A 21,265-nucleotide genomic window follows, 5' to 3' on the forward strand; every position below is an offset into this window, starting at 1 on the left:
ACAGTGGTCCTCAAACGCACGCATTTTTCTTCCCCGTCTGTCGAAAGAAACTCGGCCGCCCATCGTAATGCGTGAAATACTTTTCATGATGAGTGTCTTGACGCAGTAGACATTTGACGACCCCTGCAGCTTTGGCAGCTTTTTTCTTCTATCTTTCTTTTTTCTTACAGCCCTACCACGCGTCTTGCAGCATCAGACGAAAGGAAACCAAGCGACAAGTTGAGGGAACCAGTTGCCTTAAGGGAGACGGCGAGAGGGGCGAACAAATAGAGGGAGAAAGGATCCTCGGGACGAAAGGGACGAGGTGGTGGGAGGGACGGGAGGAGAGGAGGTTTGCGCGGCGCGCGACCTGGGCGCATGCGCGGAGCGTTCCTTCCCACGCAGCCAATAAAAAGCGAGCTTTATTAGAGAGGGGGCAGCCCCGGTGAGTGGAACTCCTCGGACTGCGGCGGCGGCCACACGGGTGCGAAAAATTCGCCTGCTATCGGCCTTGCTGGAAAGACTTTTTTGGCGGCGGCGTGTGCTCGCGAGTTTCGTTTGTTTCGTCCCCGGAGCGCATCTCAGCCCGTGCCCGACTCAGGACGTTGTTGTAGCACAGCCGCTCGTCTTCCCTGCACCGGAGGTCCCAGTTCGGCTACTCTTCGTCCTTGCGCTGGTCGCCGGGGGAGCAAAGTTTGCAGCCATCAGGTGAGTAGCCGCCGCCTGTCATCGTCCAACCAACTGGGTGAATAATTAGGCAATGTATCGTCAACTGCTGATGGAGTCAGTTACCTTTATGTGCCTGTGGATGCGGATTGCGGCTGCCACTATTATGAAAAAAAAGATAGAAAAATTATCAGCAAGCGTCCCATGAAAACAAGGTCGCCAAGATATACGCCATCAGTGCCTCACCTATCCGTTTCTTCCTTTTTAAATGCCCAGGTTGGTTTATCTGGAAGTATGTTTGATAAAGCGGCATCATTTTGCCGAACATAAATCCAAGTTGTACTCGCTACATTACCAGAGGACCTTTGAATAATATGAAAATCTAGGCAACCAATGAGCTGCCAAAAATGCTACGTATCGTACAACCACGATTCACAGAGAGCATTCTACTGTAGACAATTCATTGGAGACAAATGTATGAATTTCATTCGCGTTGGCAAAAATTCCATCTTCTGGGACTGGTGGCCGCAACTCACTAACTCCAACTCACCCTAAGCTTCACGCTCGGCTTGAAGCAGGTACGCACTGCGAAGGTCTCACTGTGTCACATGGCCCTTGACGACATCACACATCCGTGGTTAGCTGCTTGATTCTTATCACATTACAATATAAGCGATGCGAGATATTATGTAATATTTATAGCGTCCTAGATTTTCTCCCTAAGAATTGCTCGGCACAATGACTTTGCCAACTTTTCGTTTTTTTCCTGGGTCATTGCAAGGCATCAGCCCACGCAGGTGCTATACACATAGTGTTTTTCTGACACAGCTTGCTACTACGTACAAACAAAGAAAAATAAACATGGCTCGCAGCGTTGTTATTTATTAAGCGCCAGCTTATATGAGAATGGCATAATTTAGAACGTTAGGGACAACAACTAAATATAATCATCATTATGATCTTCATATTCGATATTAGATATGCTTGCGCGTTATAGTAAAAGCAAAGCAAATATTTTTTCAATAAAAATCATCTTGTTGGCAAAAGTTGGCAAATTTCGTTGCACAGCGTAAGTCTTATAATGACATTGTAACCTCTTCGCTCGTTGAGTGTTCCACTCAACGAATGATTATATTATCAGAGATTTCGTCGCAGATACCGAGGAGGCCAAATCTGTCTATTTGTGGTGATAACGCTTAAGTAGCAGCTAGGAGGTAAGCGCATTGAGCACGCGTGCGGGCCAGCACCACGCAGCCAGTGCTGACGGCAGACATGGCCCTTAGATATAGCCCTAGATTACTCGTGTTGCGACCCTCTATTGAAGCTAACAGTCTCAATCAACAAACAGATAGCGAGCACTTTAGTTCAACCAATTCAACAGACACATGGCCTTCCTAAAACGGCAACAGGTAGAGCTGTAATTAAACTTCTTCAGCGCTAACTGATGAGTGCTATATCACTCCCGGAAAACTTTAAATTTTTATTCAATACACTTCGTTCTGTTGCCACATGAAGACGTTGGTAGTAGCCTGCAAAGAGTGTACCGCAGACCCGATGGCGCCAGAGCTCCATGTGTACGAGGCACACATCGAGACCATAAGTATACTAAGTAGCTTAAATACAGCAAAAGTTTACAGCATCATTCATTAAAGCCGCATAACATCGCTTATTTTGATCGGCTTGTTTAAAGCAACAGAGTGAAAATGAACATTTCACGTGCTACGTACTTCGATTCCCGCATTGGAAACAATCGAAATGTTATTAAGTTTTATTGCAGCTCTAACAAAAAGTTACTCGTCAAGCTTGACGGTTTCTGCACCCCGCACAGAAAAAGCAGTGTACAAAAAAAAAAAAAAAAACAGACAATAGTCACGTGATGAATTAACGTAAACACAAACATATACGCTTGATAAAATTGCGTGGGCGAACGTAATATAAACTGAAAACATGTTCTACATCAATAGAATTAACGAGTATTATAACATATGAACAGGGCTGCATATAGGTGAAAATATTACAAGCAAAAGCGTTAAGTGCTAAGAAAGTTGAGCGATGTAAGAAAATACAAGCAATGCGAAAAAAAAAACCTAATTTCAGGTAAGAGCATTACGCGAATTTCCGGCCAGATGCAATGTTAATTGACACCTTAACATTCTTAAACCATAGTTAGTGCGTATTCAGTGTATCTTGCAACGTTTATTTATCCTAATTGTGCGAATTAAATTATTTTAATTTAGACGCGAGAATTGTGTGATGAAGTGTTTGTTCAAATGACACAGGTGTAGAGCTTTAGGCACATGTAGGCATCCGAAACACATGTAAGGTGCTAATATTGGTTATCTGTGCACATCGTACGCTGCGTTTACTACTGCAGAAATTTCTTTTTTCTGTAATATGTCTAATCGCAATAAGTTGACAAAAACAGCGTAAAAAAGAAGGATTCTCATGATATTTGCAATAAATTGCTCCTCGGAAATCTAAACACAGGCCATGATAAAAAAAAAAAACACAGAAGACTGTTCTTGCTGTTCAGAAGAACAAAGCGAAAAAATAATCACTTAAAGCCAACGTTTATCGTTCAGCATTAGGTTACCTTTGATAACTTATGTTCGCAATGTACCTGACAGCCGAAGCCAGACGCAGCGTCATATTCGGATTCATATGGGAAGGCATCAAATGCTATGGGAAGGCATCAAAGAAATGGCTATAAACATTAGTCCTTATTCATCGAATAGTAGGAAATGTAGCGGTTATGGATATTTTATAAGAGGTCAAACAGGCCCTCCCATTTGGACCTCTTGAGAAATTGTCTGAATTGGCGATGTTGAATAAAGCATACCATCATGTACGGGTTAAGTTTGTTCAAGCATATCGCATTGACCAACCTCTTAAGGTTTGCAATATATCAGGTAAGGCGTTTTCTTTCTGTCAGTAACTTGTACCGCGTAAACTTTGAAGTTATACGAACGACCTTCATGGAGAAAGTCTTCCTCTTTCCAGAAATTATAATGTTCTCAACAAGATGAACTCTTTTTACAAGTTATTTAATAAACCAATTTAACAACCTTGAGTGTATTATTAACGTTGCCCTTTTCACTGGCGCTTTTCTGTAAGCCCTATTCGACCCCGAGGGCGAAATAAATGAAGATCACTTTTCTTTCTTATACCTGAGCTGCATTCGTAGGAATTATGCGGTGCTATCATATTAATATGAAAAAAGAAATGTTCTTCGTACATGCTTTATAATCAAGGTTCGTTGTGCACCGAAAAGTGCTATATTGTGCCGTACATCTACAATTTTTGTGTGCGTGAAATTTACCCCTGGAAAATCTCAGAATAATATTTAAGGTGAGACAGCGCTTTGTACATTATCAGCTTTATCGAATTAAAAAGGACGTACCGGAATGCGTTGGCATGTGCCGTAGCTCAGTAATTAGAATCGATAGCATTTCCTAAACGTTAGATAACTGGTAACTGTGAATTTAGCGCGCATGCCATGTCTAGCTCTGTATATTTCTGGTTGCGCGGTCTGTGACGGGCGATAAAAGAATCAGGTAAATATCAAGGGAACACCTTGTAGACTGGACTATCTTTTTGAAATGTCGCATGTTTAAAAAACTGTGCTGTCTACTGCTTGAGTTCAGCTTTAGAAATTTATTGAACGTTTTAGCAACACCCTATTCCACATAACTGGAGGTCATTCATGAGAAGTTTGTCAGCCGCCACTGATGATTGGGCGATGCGTATTAACCTACAAGCTTGCTCCAAACACCCGCTATTCAATTGCAACGTTTTCGCCGGATACAGGCACGCCGGAACCTGCTTCACTTTTCTCTATTTCTCTCTGTCTCTTTATATATATATATATATATATATATATATATATATATATATATATATATATATATATCTTGCTGATTATCTTCAACAAAGTACAAGATAGGCCTATGAAGTGTGTATCATCAATCCACCGATGGTAGTTAGTCACATGGGTGGCTTGGATGTTGCCTGACGACTCCTTGATGAGCGCAGTCCGGGACGACACTCTGGCAGTTTTGCGAGAGCAGCTTGGTGAGGGCAGTCGCCCGAAGGCCGGTCGGCGACGCCCCATAGCCCGCAGTCACTTGCGGCCGCTGCCAATGCAGTGCACCCATATGGTTCCGTCTGCAGAAGAAATCGGCTACAAGCGTTAAGCAGCCGTAGAACGCACAGATGGACCACATGGTCTAGACTGCAGAAAAAAAATAATAAGAACTGCATGAAGCCTGCCGGTGGTGTCGCAGCGGTTGTTGTTGCAGAATACGTCAAGTTAACTGAACTATAGTTCACGTGACACCTGGTGAGTCAACAAGCATGGACATCTGTGATAAGCCAGTTTAAGTGGTCTGGTTCAATCTCACGGCCTGTCAGGGCTGCCGTTATCTTGAACCAAAAGCCACACAACGACATACCTAAATTACTCGAAAGTACAGAATAATATCAAAATGCCGGGAGACGTACTTGTGAAATAACCAAACATTGAACATCAATGTTTGCTGGCTTCTCGCGTTGTCCAAGGAGGCTTATGTGCAAAATTTATAAAAAAAAAATAACGCAAGTTCTGTACAGACATGTTTGCGATAACCAAGAAAAGTCTATCTTTTTGGCTCCTATGATTATGACGATGTTATGTTATGCGCTGGCAAGTGTCGCCCAGTCACAAAAGCTTTAGACGCCGCTGCATAAAATGCGTTGTTTTGCCGTAAGCCTGCTGTCTGACTATCTGCCGACAAAACCAGTACCCTATCATTCTTGGATGGGAACAGAGGTTAACTTATTCTGCTAGGTGTGTTTTGATTCAAAATCTCTTCAATATTAGTTCTTGTGCATTTTTATGCTCTCGTGGATAACTGATAGTTTATGACATTTTTCCTTGTGTTTAGTCATCACCATTTGGCGAATGCTCGTGGTATACTGGCTGAAATATCATATGATTGACATTAAAAGTGGCATTATATAGGGGATTCGAAATGTTTAAAGTTCGCACCATTTTTTTATTGTTCCGGCTTTCAATTGTCCAAGTTTGATGCGTTCGCAAACTTTATTTCGTAGCATATCACAGCATACGCAATCTTGCGCAAATGTGGTACTCGGCAGCGATCGGGATATACTGGCGTAGCTTGATGAAGCCGAGACGTTTGCCGTAGCTTTTAAGTGCACAGTAGCACACAAGAATATGTCATATTTTGCATTTTCGGTCCAACATTAAGGTAGAACGCTTAACACAGTAAACGAACTGTAACGTAACTATAAAATAAAGCGTTAGCATGAGACAAGGTATTTTCCCAAATATGAAGCCGCAGTCTTTCTTAACCAGAACACTTGAAATAACCTGAGTACATAAGCATATGAAACTTATGAGTGGCTGTGTTCTCCAGGTAAAAGACAGCTTAAGACACTCTACCTACAAATTTGTAAAAAAAAAGTTAGCACTTTGAAGGGAAATCATTTGCTTCGAATACATCTTGACAGTGACGAAGTATGGATTCCAGCAAATCGCCAATGAGTGCTTGGAGTATCATTGATCATTGTTGCTACAGCTGGATACAGTTTTGGGACCTTCATTGCTCTAAGTTAGGCAAGAAAATATCATATTTTTGTTTTGGGTTCTCAGCTAAGAATCTCATGTCCACTAGCTTGGTGGTATGAACAATTTTGCACGTTAAAGAACCCCAGGTGGTCAAAATTACTCCGGATCCCTCCACTACGGCGTGCCTCACAATCAGAACTGGTTTTGGCACGTAAAAACCCCAGAAAGAAGAAAATTTCCTGAATTGTCAAAAGAAACATTGTTACGAGAGGTGTTCTTGTAGGATGTTCTCCTGGACGGCACCGGTCCACGTAGGTTGCAGTGGCCAGCATGATTGTTGTAGAAAGCGGTACGTAACCCAAAGTCACAACTATTGAAGTTTCCATAAAGTAAGCCTCAGATCTGGAGCCCTCCGTGCCTGCAAAAACTATAAGACGTCGGCTACGATCTTCTGGACTGAATGCACGCAGCCCAGCTAGGAAAGCATTTTTCAGCGGGAACTGACTTATAAAGTAAAGTGGGCCAAACAGCATGTCAGCTAGATTTATAATCAATGGGAAAAGTCGTTTTGACAGATGAACACAAATTTCTTTTCTTCCGGAGAGACAGGATGCGTTACGTGCGACGTCCTAAAGAGGACAAATTCAATCCTCACTACAGTGAGGATCTGTGAAGCGCAGAGGAAGAACTGTGGTGTAGAGTTGTTTCTTAGCTCATGGAATTGGCTCACTTCACAGAATCACAGAACTGATGCCACAATGGCTGAGGAAGTGTACACGAACGCCATAGAGAAGACAATGCTTCCACGGGTATAAAGAAATTTGGTGGTCAGTTTATATTTCAGCAAGACAGCGACCCAAAGCACACATCCGGCGTTGTCAAGAGTTCGATTAAGGAGAGGAAAGTGACCGTGCTGGATTGGCTCTAGCCAGCCTACGGATCTGAACCCTTTAGAACACTTTTGGGAAGAACGGTAACGTTGCCTCAAGCCGAAAACAGCAATCAGCCATGACCCGAATTTTTCCAGCTCCAACAAGAATGGTCGATAATACTCTGAGCTGTCATTCACAATATGCTGAAATCTATACCTCGTCGTTGTCAGTCTGTAGTTGAATCAAATCGTTTGCCTGAAATTGCAGTCACTCGTAATTTTCAAATAATAATGTAATCAGACATTTTCAATTATTCCAGGTAAGAAAGAGCTCGACTTAATGTTTGGGTAAATATCCACTTTTCTCACGCAAACACATTATTTCACAGCTGCCTTTAAGTTTGTTTGAGCCCAAGCCCCCGTGGCAAGGGTCAGAACTCCAGGAGCGATGGGAGCCGCGCAACCGAAGCTACAGCTTCGGACAGTGGGCTGGGCCACAGGGGTCACCGAAGTACAAAAGTGTCCGGCAATCTATAGCGGCCCATCGTCGTCCGACTTCCTTCCTCCTCCCCCTCTCCCATGATGCTCTCGTGAATCAATAAAGTTGTTTACCTACCTACCTACACATATTACAGCTCTACCACGCTTTAAGGTCGTAAATGTAAAATATGATGTATTTTGTAAACTACTGCATGTGTATAGGAGCCTTCTTGCTTTCTAGGTTGTATCGCAATATTACAAAAGCTATACCAGCGACAAACCCAGTACACAGGCTGCTTAGAGCATTTCGTTATCCTCGCCACTGTTCTGATGCAGTTGGACGTGCTTGGGGAAGGTCAGAAAATGGTCACTAATGAGCCGGAAGTGTTTTTTCTTTCGGCGAGCTAGGGGGCACGGAGTTATGCACATGCGCAAAAAAAGAAGAAGAAAGTTATAACTCCTTCGACATCGATTGCACAGTTTCGAGGAATGTTTTTTACCAGCGCAAGAGTTATCGCAGAAGATTGGTGAACGTGTGGAACCAATATTGAATCAACGTGCTCAGAATGGAGGTATGTCGGTCTAGTTTGACCGTACGGATGGCATGTGCATCAACACAGGTTGAAGTTTATTACTTGTATAACGCGCAAGGTGAAAGAAGTATTCATTTACCGCAGTGCATGAGGAGGTTCCAAGGTGAGAGATATTCGAGGGACCTCCTGTTATATAGTGAACACGGGATAATGGTATATGCAACAAGAGATATGCTTGCTACATCATACAGACCCCCATTTATACAATAATACAAGCATGTAAAATTGGAATAGAAAAATGAATATGCTCACACAGAAAATTAATTCACGAAGATAACTTCAGTGACAGACAAAGAGAATAGGTGAACTTAAGCACGGAAAAAAGTCGCAGTTTCGCCCGAAAGGCAAAGCATCAATTGCGATAGCAAATTATTAGACAGCTATACGAAGTAAGGATAGTAGTTTTATCGGCCGTATAAGCTTGTAAACGTTCGCTTACTAACTGTGCATGATCAAACATACTAACTAAATTACCAAGCACGGTGTCACGCGCGCACAGGCAAACATGAACACATCTCACTGCGGACACTCGCTGTCAAATTGCTGGTGTGAGGAAAGCGCGGTGGCAGCAGCGAGCGAATTGACCTTCATGCTGCCTCTCGCTTGGACGCAAGCTAAGCAGCGAGACGACAGCGCACACAAAGCGATCAGCCCTCGACGCACTCCGTCCACATCGCAGATCACTTTCAAAGCCGCCAGAGTAAACCCCCCACGGTGCCTTGCGCGCGATGGAAGACGGCGCGCTTGCTCCCCGCCTTCCTGTCTTGCGCGCGCAAGGTCGAGCCACCATCGTCGGTTCACCCTTGCACGGTTTCACTCGCACACACAGCGCGCGGCCACGCTGTTATCGCACTTGGGCTTTATGCGGAACCTCAGGGCGATGACGAGGTCGGAAATGCGCCTCGAGTGTCCATATAATTGCTATCGCAATAAAACGCCAATTCAATCAAGTGCAATATGCAATTACATTTTAAAGTGGGAGTTAATGCAGGTTCAGTAAGGATACAAAGTATGCAACATCCCTATTGAAAATCCATCTGCCCTATAATTTCGATATCCAATAATCCGATATGAGACATATAGGATCCTATACAAAAACCCGTTTTTTCTATATGTCATATGATGTTATTGGATATAGGAGTTATGGTGAATACGGCGTTTTTTTCAGTAGGGATAATGCAGGTTTATTGGTATCCGTGCAGAAAAATATGATACATAAGAAAAAAGAGACAACCGTTTAAATAAGGTTTATCATGCATTAACATTTCGAAAACAATTTCATGATGCTGTTTATTCGTAGTCAAATTGTTAAATATGATATTGTAGGCAATTCATTACGATATATAGTTTGCATGTTTCCTTTGCTAGCGTCATAAGCAGTCGCATCTCCCAGCGGAAATGACAAAACCTTGAAATGAGACGCTTAATTCGCCTGGAAAAATGTGCCTGAAAGCCGACATGAAGATATTGCAACTAAATTGAATGGTCGTGCGTATAGCGGAAATAAAACCATCAATGAATGTAGCGACCTGTAGGTTAGATATCTGGGGTGCGATAATGTGACGCTTTACAAAGCGAACCATTCGCTTCTTTGCTTACGTCACTCAATGAACGGTCGGTGATGGAAGAAGGGGAGGACGCAGCCAGTGGACGTCAAAGCGCCGAAGAATCCGCTCTCGGGCTATAGTTGGTACACCTTGTCGAATCGTACGAGATTTGTGCAGCGCGCAATAAAAAAGTGAGACAGGAAACGAACACAGGAACGACATAATAAAACGACACATAAAAGTTGTTTTACCCTTGACAGACATTCGGACAATATGCGATTATGTAAGAAATGTGATTAATTGTTTATCAGGATCAACACCAGATACAACTCAAGGGCAGTACGAGACGCTGTAGTGGTGGGGCTCCGGATAAATTGGGACCACCTGGGTCTTTCTAAACTTGCAGCCACTAGTACACGAGCGTCCGCGCATTGCCTCCCATCAGAGTGCAGTGCAGCCGGGAATCGAACATCGTGCTCAGGAATAGAACACCGCGGGTACAACAAGGCTGAAACGAAATTGAGCAAGTGACATCGTCCACCGCCGAAACGTTGAAGTAACTAAACACATGGTGACAGTAATACGCTTTGCGTCGAAGGCAACACATTCTGGATATTGCGAGAACCTTTTACACTAAACAATGAAGAAAATATTAAGGCTGGATAAACTTTCTACCATGTTGGTCTAACAAGGCCTGTGGATGTCAGTCCGCTAATAGTTCCAAGAATCACCAATGTTACGCAGATAGTGCTACAACGCAGAGAGGTGTTTGAGAACTTCAGGGATGTCTGAATATCCAGGATAAAAATAACGATAATCCTTGCACGAGCGTACTCAAAACCGTCTGTTAACTTCTGAATATGCCACAGACTACACACGCTAATATTTAGTGACTTAGCAGTTAACAGTTTCGACACAACCTGTTTTGCTGATGGAAAGCTCTTTTTCAAAACAGCTGTTTCAAAATTTCATAGAGAGAGAGAGAGAGAGAGATGTGCATTGTGCCTTCGGTGCCGTCTAGCTGCACTGTACCTGTTGTTGGATTACTGGCAAATGACAATATATGCCAGATCAGGTCGCAAGAAAGGGGAACAACACAAGCACCTAACACGGCGTTGCCTAATTTGCATAGCACTTTTTCATAACTGAGATCCCGATTAAGTTGCACTGAGTTTTACACTGGCAAAAAAAAATTGCAAAGAAGGGAACAAGGACGCAGACGGACGACGCGCAATCATATTTTATGACAAATGACATTTTCCTTGCTGCCTCCTTTGTAGTGTATAACTCAGCGCAACGTAATGATGCGCCTCTTTCATTGCTTTACTTAATTTTCATAACTGTGGTTGCTCCTCTCAGCCTCCCCATGATGTAGAAGCTCGAACAACAATTTTCAAAGCAGCTATTCTTGAGGTAGTGGCAGCCCTGGGGTGCATTCTCACAAATTTGACGCGGTGGTAAGCAGAGAAAAATAGAAACAAAGAAAAAGTATTTTTAAGCTATTTAAGTACATGGCTCGAAGCTTCAGGCTCCGGCTATTTATTGATTATTTTCTTCATGCTGCATGCATTTGTGCGATTGCCTACGCTGGCTTTCTTGATTTTTCAAGCTTTCACAACCTTTCTGGGATTTTCAGCCGCAGACAACTGTTAACTACCATGCTGGTGACACTTCCGATTCCACGTTCAGACTGAGTACAGGTGTGTAGGCGCGCTTCTCAAGCCGATTTCACCTAATTAAGCTACTATCCCCCACTGGTAGTTGTATAAAATTCGTCCCGAATGCAGGCAGTTAAACAAACATGCATACTTAAACAAATCGGCATGCACGTTCAAGTGGTGTCGCATTGCGAGTAAAAACCTAAATATGTTGTGAGATACACGTGGCGCACGTGTAATGTGTCAGTTGTATCAGCATTTTGACTCCATGCGTTGTTCTACTTTTGTCCTCTTTCACTTAGGTCTCGTTTCACTGCTCGGAATAATCTCTATCCTCACACACAATTTGACGCTTTTGTTGTGGGCCCATGCTGCTAGCCAGAGATGCAGTGCTTTTAATTCTAATAAGCTGAATTCTAGCAAATACTTTTTTTTGTTTTCTCAATGAGTGTTGGTCAAGCTCCTTTCCCAAAGCTTCCAATGCTCAGGTTGGCAAAAATTGTGTGTGCACTGAAGCCTCGGAACGGCCTTGCAAACAGCTTAGCCTATCTTTTAGGATAAACTTTCATCGTCTTGGAGGAACTTCCATGTTTCATCTTTGGTGTATCAACGCTCTAACATGCTTGAACTACGAGCAACGGATTGAGGCGCGAAATCCATACTTTACTAACCGCAGTATGCCAAAATGTGTGCATTCAATTCTTTTTTTTTTTTTCCACGCAGTTTATGTTTCTGCCACTCCAGGCAAGCGCCAAATGATTCATACATCCATTATTTTAGCCGTCGCTACAGCTTCAGGCCTCCCCGTGACGTAGGAGTCGCAGTCTCAGCGACTGGGGGGCGCACCCTTGCTCTTTTATCTGGGAGAAACGGTTCAGATTGTGCCGAAGCTTTTTTAATAAAAAATGAAGGCAGCTTGCACTAGTGGTGCAAAGGTGGAGTAAACAGCGGAGCTGGTGATCGACCTAGCTTCTTCCAGGTTCTACTAGGCTTGGCTAAGTTTTGCCAGGAAATGCTAAGTTCTGCTAGGCACGGTATTCCGAATCGGCTCGCCGCCGACGCGCAGATTCTCGCTAGGCCGCGCGACGCGCTTCAAGATGAGCGGCTTCTTCTTCGGGTGTCCGGATCTTCTTTGGTCGTCCCATGTCAAGGCTACATGTACTCGCCACAGACTCAACGAGAGTTCTACCGCCGTCGCGGCGGCTCCGAGCTTTTATCTCCAGGTGACGTCACCACTAAGCTCGGCCTCCACACTTGCCCGGCACAGTTAGACAAAGATCACACAGCCCTCGCTGTCTGTCTGTCGTTGCGCTTGTCTGTCATCCCATGTGTTCTTTTGTGTCCGTGTTACTCTTGCGCTGCAAAACGTCTCCGCGAACCGTGTTGGCGCGCACTGACGTCATGGCTTTTGGCACCGCCTATCCGGCGGAGCGAGGAGGTTTAGGCGGGAGCCGGAGTTCTGGTGAGGTCACGTGATCCCTCGGCGGACGCGCGGTGCGGGTGTGGCTAGGCGAAGCATGCGCGCGGTAGCTGGGATAGGCAGCGGGAAGAGCTTGAAGAAGCGATGGCATGCTTAGACGAAGCGGGGAAGCAGCTATGCCCAGTGGTTATTAGGCGACGCGAAGTGACGTCATGGCAAGACGGAGCAGGTGCGCGGTCGTAGCAGCTGGCGCAGCGTTGAAGGAGCGTTGCCGAAGCTAGGCGAAGCGAGGCGCAGCTGTGCCAAGTGGTTGCTAGGCAACGTGCGGTCACGTCGTCGCCAGGCGCGGTTTCTGGTCTATGCTACGCGGCGCAACGAAGAGCTTGAACAGCTCCGCTATTAAAAAGATGGTAAATATAGTTCACAGAGGGAGTAAAGCCACGAAGAACCTAGATTTTTTCGTATCTTTAGCCTGCACCGGATGCCGCCGCTGCACTTGTACCGTGTAAAACGCAACTATACGCTTCACGCCTCGGCATCTGGGAACGTGCCTATAGAGTCTGCGCATGGTCAGTATACTCTCCCTGCGATTACCGCCTTAAGAAAGACTACGTGACTTCATCTCTCATCTGCTATGGTATATATTAACAAATATCGTCCCAAGGAGGTAATGTAAAAAAAAAAAAAAAGCCAGGATGAATGGTCCTGAAATAGAGGTGCTGCACAGTACTGACGTTATGCGATTTCGCAATAAATACCCCGTCTCGTTGACACAAGACGGTCGCAATGAGGATATATAGCGTGCTCCGAAACGGTGACGAGTGCGCCGGCCGTCGGGGATCAAAAGAGCCGTGGCTTGTATCACCGGGATCACTGCAGTGTCACTAGTTTACACCATAGCGCAGCGTTGACATGCGTCCAATATATAGCTGCTGAGCTTTGTTCGGCCTCTACCAATTGCCGATCGCAAAATCAGGGAAATTGGGGCCACGTGAAACATTGATATTGCTGTGCGGTGTGTCACGATAAACCACTTCAGTATATCGATATGGACAGGTGCCAGAAGACCCGGTGTGTGCACCCGTACTAGATGCCGCGTCTGGTGCTGCGCGAAGAACCACGTAATACGCGAGCTAGAAAATGCGAGAGTGATGCCCAGATTCCTTATTTCGGTGGTGAAAGGTAAGGGACAACGGTAAATTAACTAGAAGAGGAGAGACAGGCCGCCTTGCAGGGTGCTGCCGATGCGCAAGCAAAGTGGTGCGACCTGCCAGTTTCCTACCCAAGCTGGAAACGTACGCTGTTTCGTGGCTATCTCATAGATGCCTAAATGTCGCGTTGCCACTACGCGTGACACTCATAACACGCATAATTATTTTTGAGGTTTAGCGGCCTGACGCGACACTAGAGCTTTGAGAAATGCCGTAGTGGAAAACGTGAGAGATTTAAATGTAAGACCTGTTTTTCTTTAGAGTACACGCCCCAGTGGAAGCTCAGAGGCTATGCCATGCAGCTGGTCAGGACGAGGTCGCGGGTCCGATACTGGGCGCATTGCGATGGAAGCGGAATGCAGGGCATCTCGTGCACTGCGCTGTGTTTTCGGCTGCCGTCAAGGAGCCCCAAGTGATCAAAGTGAACCTGGGGCCTTAAACTATAGTACGGCGTCCCTCATGGTCCTCTGTGCATCTTTGGAATGATAAAAAAGCCGCAATTTAATTTCAATAATAGCACTCTCGTGAATTTCTTCGTAATTTAAAGAATAGTGAGACACATTTGACGATGTAGAAGGGAGCGCAGAATAGGCGGAGGTTCTGCCCCTGGTTTATAATTGATGCTTATGCAGCCATAATGAGGAATGATTATCCGCGAAAAATGCGCTAGCTGTCTGTACCGGCAGGGAAGCCAAGTGCTGGTCTGAGATATTTGAACGATGGCGAATACAAACCGTAACAGAGTCGACGTGGTTTGGGATCAGACAGAGCCCTGCAATATCAGTTGATGCTGAATTTGGGGCACGCAATCGATGTAGCCATAGACTCGTGTGCAGCCGCTGATACTTGTGGAGGAAGTGAATGCTGCCCTTGCCTATGCATACGACAAATACTCGAAGACTGTGATGCGCAGAAGCAGGGTTCTGCATAGCCCCAACATACGACACATTAAACAGCTATAGGCAACGGGCAAAATGGGTGCTCCACGAAATGTAGCGGTCGGTGACGAGCAACAAAAAATCATTAGCCTCAAAAAATCTAGTTGTCCGTTGATAGAAACAAGGTATGAGGATACTGTTTTGGGTGTAAAAACAACCAACGCGCACTTTTCCGTAGCCAGCATTGCCAGCCGTTGAGCCGACCTTGAGGGTCCATGTAATCGGCGTTGGTAGATCGGCAGGAAGGGCCATGAAAGTCGAACAATGTAGTGCCCGAAAAACGAGACGGCATGTTGGGACCATCTTCGGCCACCGCGACAAAAACCTCTTTTCTAGGCTGTCCTGTATCTATGCTATTAACTATTCCAAGCAAGAGCGTCTAGAGAGCTTAGAATGTATTTGCGACCGGCATTGTCACATACACCTTTGACGTCGACAAAAAAAAAAAAGCGTCACTGGCAAACGGGCTATATTGTTTTTGGCCGAGCGCAACGAAACTGCCAGAGAGCAACGCTGAAACTTCCCATGGCTGAGGGCGAATGCGAAGGAAGCCGCCATTGCAGTGCGAAAACAAGGATTCGCTGCAAGTGCAGTCTTGCCGGCATAGACGGCGTTCGAGCGCGTTTCCGCGTCGTCGCTGTGAAAGCCTACGGGCACGGCGCGCATTATGTATGCGAAAAACACGATCACGAGAGGCCCCCGAGCTCTCTCGCATTTCGCACATGCAGTCAAAATATGAATCCGACGTCAGAGAATATGCGACACTGGCGGTGAATATGTATGAGTGACAACACTGCTTCTATTTCGCAAGTTTACATTGCAGAAGTGTGATAGCAGCAACAGCTAACAATGTGCGCACAACGCTTGTCAGAGTGTTTATGACAAACGCATACATATGTCAACGCGTTCAGTAATACTTGGGAAGCTGCTTTTACAATGTACAGGTTGCTCTTTCCGTGGTGGCTTTATAATTAACAGTTAGCGACAAGAAACCATCGTGGTTTGCGTTAAACATTTCAGCACAGCTACTTGCCCATAACTAGAGCACCTTGAAAATTTTAGACACAAACGTAACGTTGACGAATGAACATTCATAAGCGAGAACACAAGAAAGCGATTGTCCATTCGTCAGCACTTGGATTGTGATCTTGTAGCCTTTGTGTCATGACTTCTGAGCTACTCGCGGCGACTCGTTCTTCATTGCTCTCGTATTGCCATGGGCTTTGTTCTTTCCCCAGTGTCCCGATCTTTATTTTGCGCAAAACAAGAAGGCCAAAGATGCTGCTTGGTACAGTCACTAGATTTCAGCGTGTTATTTTAACTGCACCAAACTTCCTAAAAATCGGTGCAGCGGTTGACAGGAAAAGCGATTTCTCGTTTTTTATATACTTAGATAGGAACTCCCGAGCAAAATACCCCTTGCGCATTTCAAAATAATTTTGAAATGCGCAACTTCAAGCAGTTTTTATACATTTCTAATGTTCGACATACTCTCGAGTGTGTCAACAATAAACGTTTAAAGATTAGAAGGCGCTCAAAACTGATCAACGCACTTCGCTGCTAACGTGGCGCAGCATTAAAAATGTGTTCCCGTCGAAAGTCTTCGTACATTTCTCGGATTACCTCTTTCAAGTCATCTCGCGTGCCAAATGACAGAAATTGAAATCAACCGACCCGCCGTGGCGGCTTGGTGGCTACGGCTTTGAGCTGCTACTATGCAATCCCATAACTAGACACAAACGTATAATGTTGACGAATGAACAATCATAAGCGAGAACACAAGAAAGCGATTGTCCATTCGTCAACACTTGGATTGTGATCTTTTAGCCTTTATGTCACGACTTCTGAGCTACTCGCGGCGACTCGTATTGAGTATTCAGCAATCCTAAACTACCACAGAGGGAGTCGCTTGCGATATCCCCCACCCCATCGAATAATAAAGACGGAGGATGCCGCTGCCTGGCGTAGGCTCCAGACAGGCACTTACACGAACCTACACATATTACATCGCATGCAGCCCACAGCCTACAGGGACGAATGCCCGTGGTGTGGGGCCACACCAACCCTATACCACATTACGTGGGAGTGCACGCTACACAACATAGAACACCATGACACGAACACCACGAGGGAGCAATGGGAGGCACTGCTGTCCAGCTCGGCCCTCGACGACCAGCTCAAGCTGATCCAGAGAGCAGAGAAGATGGCAAGAGCCAGCGGAGCCCTGGACTAGGGGCCCCGACCATTAGCGATACCCCATTGGGGCAACACAAAACTATCTTTGGATTAAAGTTTATCTATCTATCTGCTATGCACAAGGCCGCGGGGTCACATCCCGACCGCGGCGCCTGCTTTCGATCGGGGTGAAATGCACAAACGGCCGTGTACCGGGCATTGGGTGCACGATGAAAAGCCCCAGGTGGTCAAAACTAATCCGGAGGCCTCCACTAGGGCGTGACTCATAATCATATTGTGGTTATGGCACGTAAAAGCCCAAAAATGGTTTTAAAGACCAAACGTATCTAAAGCTACCCGCCTAATAGCGCATCCCGAAGACGAGACCGCAGCCAGAAGTTTAGCGAATACCAAGTGCAGTATGTAAGGCTGTGGTTTGTGTCCCTGATAATACTTTGCTCACAGTACCTAGAAACCGCATTACTGCAACCAATAATACGAATTTCTGTGCTTCAATGTTTCACAAAACCCTTTTAGTTTTATTGTTTCTTGGTCATCGCGTCGTAGTTACTCCGTTATTAGCGCTTATTTTTCGTGTGTTGCATTCAGTAGGAAGGTATTGTGATTATTTACTACTGTCTGTTTCTTTTGTTTGTTTGAATAGCGTTAACTGTCAGCCACTTATCTTTCTTCCATTGTATATTTTTGTTTCAATTGAACCATACACTCCCTAGTCTGACTTCGGGCGAATGTGGATAAATGCGAGCTAAAATAAATAAATTTTATTCGACGAGAAGTTCATCAGCGAGCGCATTAAGCACCTGATGCCATATCTATCCTACGAGTCAAATATAATACTGGCCACCATTTGCAAGGCTTACAGCGTCATACTTGTACCTGTCCCGGAACGCATGCATATGACAACTATTTGAACGCCTGTATTTTTGCTGGCCCATGAAGAACCACTCGTGAATTCCGCGTATTTTACCTAAGTGCCAGAACGTGTGCCAAAAACCAGTGTCGGAATTTTTAATGTGCTATTATACATTTTTCGAGCTAGCTTATCAAAGTATACTGTCATTGGCTACGAACTACAGTCATAACCAGCGCGACGTTTTTTTTTTTTTTTCGGCAGCCTAGTGAGCACACGTCTTGTCCGGTTTATCGTGTAGACTTCTGCGCCAATTACGCGAAGCGGCCAGCTGTGTGATGTTACAGCAACAAGGTCTTTGAAGTGGTTAGTCAATCCATAGTTCTGTAGAAGTTTTCGTACGGTGGAGTTGAAGCTTAAATTCTAGCCATTTTTCTCATGTATCTCCTCGACACATCTCGTATTGTGTGCATCGGTGGTCTGTCGTCTTTCGTGTACAATATCAGCAATGATGGGCCCCCAAGGGTCGGTGATGCTCCACTTCTCTATCTGATTTTTGTTAATGAAAATTCCTCTGCTATATTGAAAGCCATATTTCTTCTACGCTGAATTAACGCCGCAAGCTGGGCGAGTTGGTAACTGAGCGTGTTCTTATAGGGGTGCGCAGCGCTGCCCGCAAGAAGGACAAAGGACGCAGAGGAGCAGCAGCGCTCGTATACCGTCGGCTTCCTTTGTCCTTCGTCCGGGCCCACGTTCTAAGAACGTGTTCCTCTATACGCCTGTGATGTCAAAGTACTTAAGGATTTTGCTTGTGATCAGTTTATGAAGGAACTGTCTAATTCTGTCCACTGATGTGTCTCTCTTTGATGTGGCTTTAGAATTGCAAGATTTATGCTGGTTTGGAAGGGCTGCCACAGCATCTGTCATTCAACTCCTAAAGTTGTTTTCTCGCGTGTTGCAGAGCCGCAATCGCCGTTTTAATGTTCGTCGAAGCTACGCCCCCCTCGCGCACCAAGCGAGAATTACGTCAACACAGGGGTCACGTGAACGCTCTATCCGAATGATGCGCATCGCCGATACCCACGATGACGAGAGCCCGTTAACCAACCCGCGGCATTTCCCGCAGACGCTGCTGCTCGTTTTAATGCGATAGCGGCCCCGTGTTGCAGAAATGTCGGCGTCGATGCCGTAGCAGGCGCTGGCGTCCCGTGAGCGAAAATGGCAGTATACGTCCTCTACGGCATTAGAGTTCTTCTATCACTGAAGTTGCTCATACATTGTCTTACATTCTTTACAATGTTATTTCTCGGAATTTTGAGAATGACAGCCCACAAACAAATGTCATGAAACAAAACACCAACCGCGCGCATGCTTTTTATGTTAAATCTTCTCAGACTGAAATATTAAAAGTGCGAAACAATAACACAAGATCGGCCCACGCAAGAGGCCGCGTTTCCACCGGAAAGCTTGCCGTCGTGCATAGCGTCCGCCGCCAGTGTTTCCCGGTAGGTTACATAAGCTGCAGTTGCAGGGGAGCGCGAGAAGCAGTCGGAGATCTTTGAATGCTATCGCGTTCCACTCCTAAAAGCGAAGCCCCCCCCCCCTTAAGCGTGGTCTAAATGTCTTGCTCAATTAAAGCGACCTGCGGTGACTTGTGGCCTGTTAAGCAACGATTTTCGTATTGAGCGGGTGGGAAACCAAAATGCCTTGAAAACTCAGTTTTTAGAAAAGAGCTTCAGCTTCCCTTTAATACGAACTCCAATGAGAACAAGAACTTCGGTTCGTTAAATATTTGTTTTGGCAAAATTAATTGACAAAAATTGCGATAGTTCACAGTTAACCAAAATATTAAAATGAAAAGGAACACGTAAAAAATAGTTCAAAGCATTGTGTTATGCCTTCTTGGACCATTCGGTATTTTTTGGGTATGGCACTTTGCAAATCTGCGTACTACTATCAAAAGCTGATATTTCGCCGAACCTCCCGAAAATTCTTGATGTATCAAAAAAAAAAAAAGAAAGAAGAGGAAAACGAACATTTAAGGCATTGTCAGCTGCAACACGTGTGGGCGCCAGTGCTTTTTGCGGGTCCTCGCCAGCGTCGTGATCCTCAGCTGAACCTCGAGATCGTCTCCCGATGTGAGCCCTGAAGGTTTTCAAACATCGTTGACACTGCGTAGTTGTTTATGTCGGCGGAAGTGCAAATGGCTCTTGTTGAGTTGAAAAGGATGCGAGACCGAGCGGCTCTGGAAGACTGGCTCGACCGACTGTCTTAAGCAGACTCGTTTAGAGTTTCTTCGCCCCGGGGTTTGGCGTGGTTGCTGCTGGGTCTGTTAGTATCTCGCCAGATATATTTGTGGAAATGTACAAACATTAAACACGTGCTCCTGATGCAAGCGCTAGCACATCGACTAGTATAAGCCCTGTATGCTGACCGCCGCTGTGGTGACAGTGAGCACAGATCTTTCTTGCGTAACCAAACAATAAATCATGGCATAAAACCTGCAGATGTAATCTCTGCTCATATGTATATTACAAGCAAACTTAGTGCAAGAGCGCATGATATATATTTAACAGCTTCCTTGATTTACTTGATTTGATTTTCTTCTATTTCGCCATTGCGTATGTGGCATTGGTGTGTGTCCATTCTTAGCCAGGGTATGCGACACAAAACTTATGCAATGACATAATTTATTTCGATGCGTGTCGTAGGTGCCTCTCCGCGCCTGCCTTCTTCCTATCGCCTTTGCCGTCCTGACATCGCTGCGTATATACGTGTCACAACGTGCATCTGCCTGTGCATCGGCAAAGCTTGTGAGCGGCGCAGTGCATAAACATAAATACTTCATAAGGTTAAAGATTTGACCTATCTGGCGGATAAACAAAAACATTACAACTGGCTACGCGCTGCATAGAAAGAAACTGAACACAATTGAACGTGATGCCATTAGTTTATAGGATTGATTACACCGTTTGATTAGAGCTCCACTACAAATAAAATTGACCATTTTCATTGGAACTGCGTATTTTTTGTTTTTGTTTCTTCTCTTTATAGCTACACATTACGCATTCGAAGTAGAGCACAGAATTTTGTTTTTGTATCACATTGTTCACTCATTTCGCAATCATTCTAGCCATTCGCTCGGACTACTTTGGTAATCGAAATAATCTAAGAGTTATTATGAGGTCAGTAAAGCAGCCCCGTTAAAGTCAATGGGAAACCTCGCCGTGTGCGTTGGCACAACGGATGTGCAAAATGAGCGAAACGCTGACGAATGGCCAGAATTA

The 21,265-nt window shown here is 45.0% G+C and overlaps 1 pseudogene; it reads left to right on the forward strand.

The window, feature by feature from the left end:
• The first annotated feature begins 287 nt into the window (after positions 1–287).
• Positions 288–21,265, forward strand: part of LOC119460553 (uncharacterized) — a 234,754-nt pseudogene continuing 213,776 nt past the window's right edge.

The sequence above is a fragment of the Dermacentor silvarum genome, chromosome 8 (genome assembly GCF_013339745.2).
Source record: "Dermacentor silvarum isolate Dsil-2018 chromosome 8, BIME_Dsil_1.4, whole genome shotgun sequence".
In the NCBI taxonomy this organism is placed as follows: Eukaryota; Metazoa; Arthropoda; class Arachnida; order Ixodida; family Ixodidae; genus Dermacentor; species Dermacentor silvarum.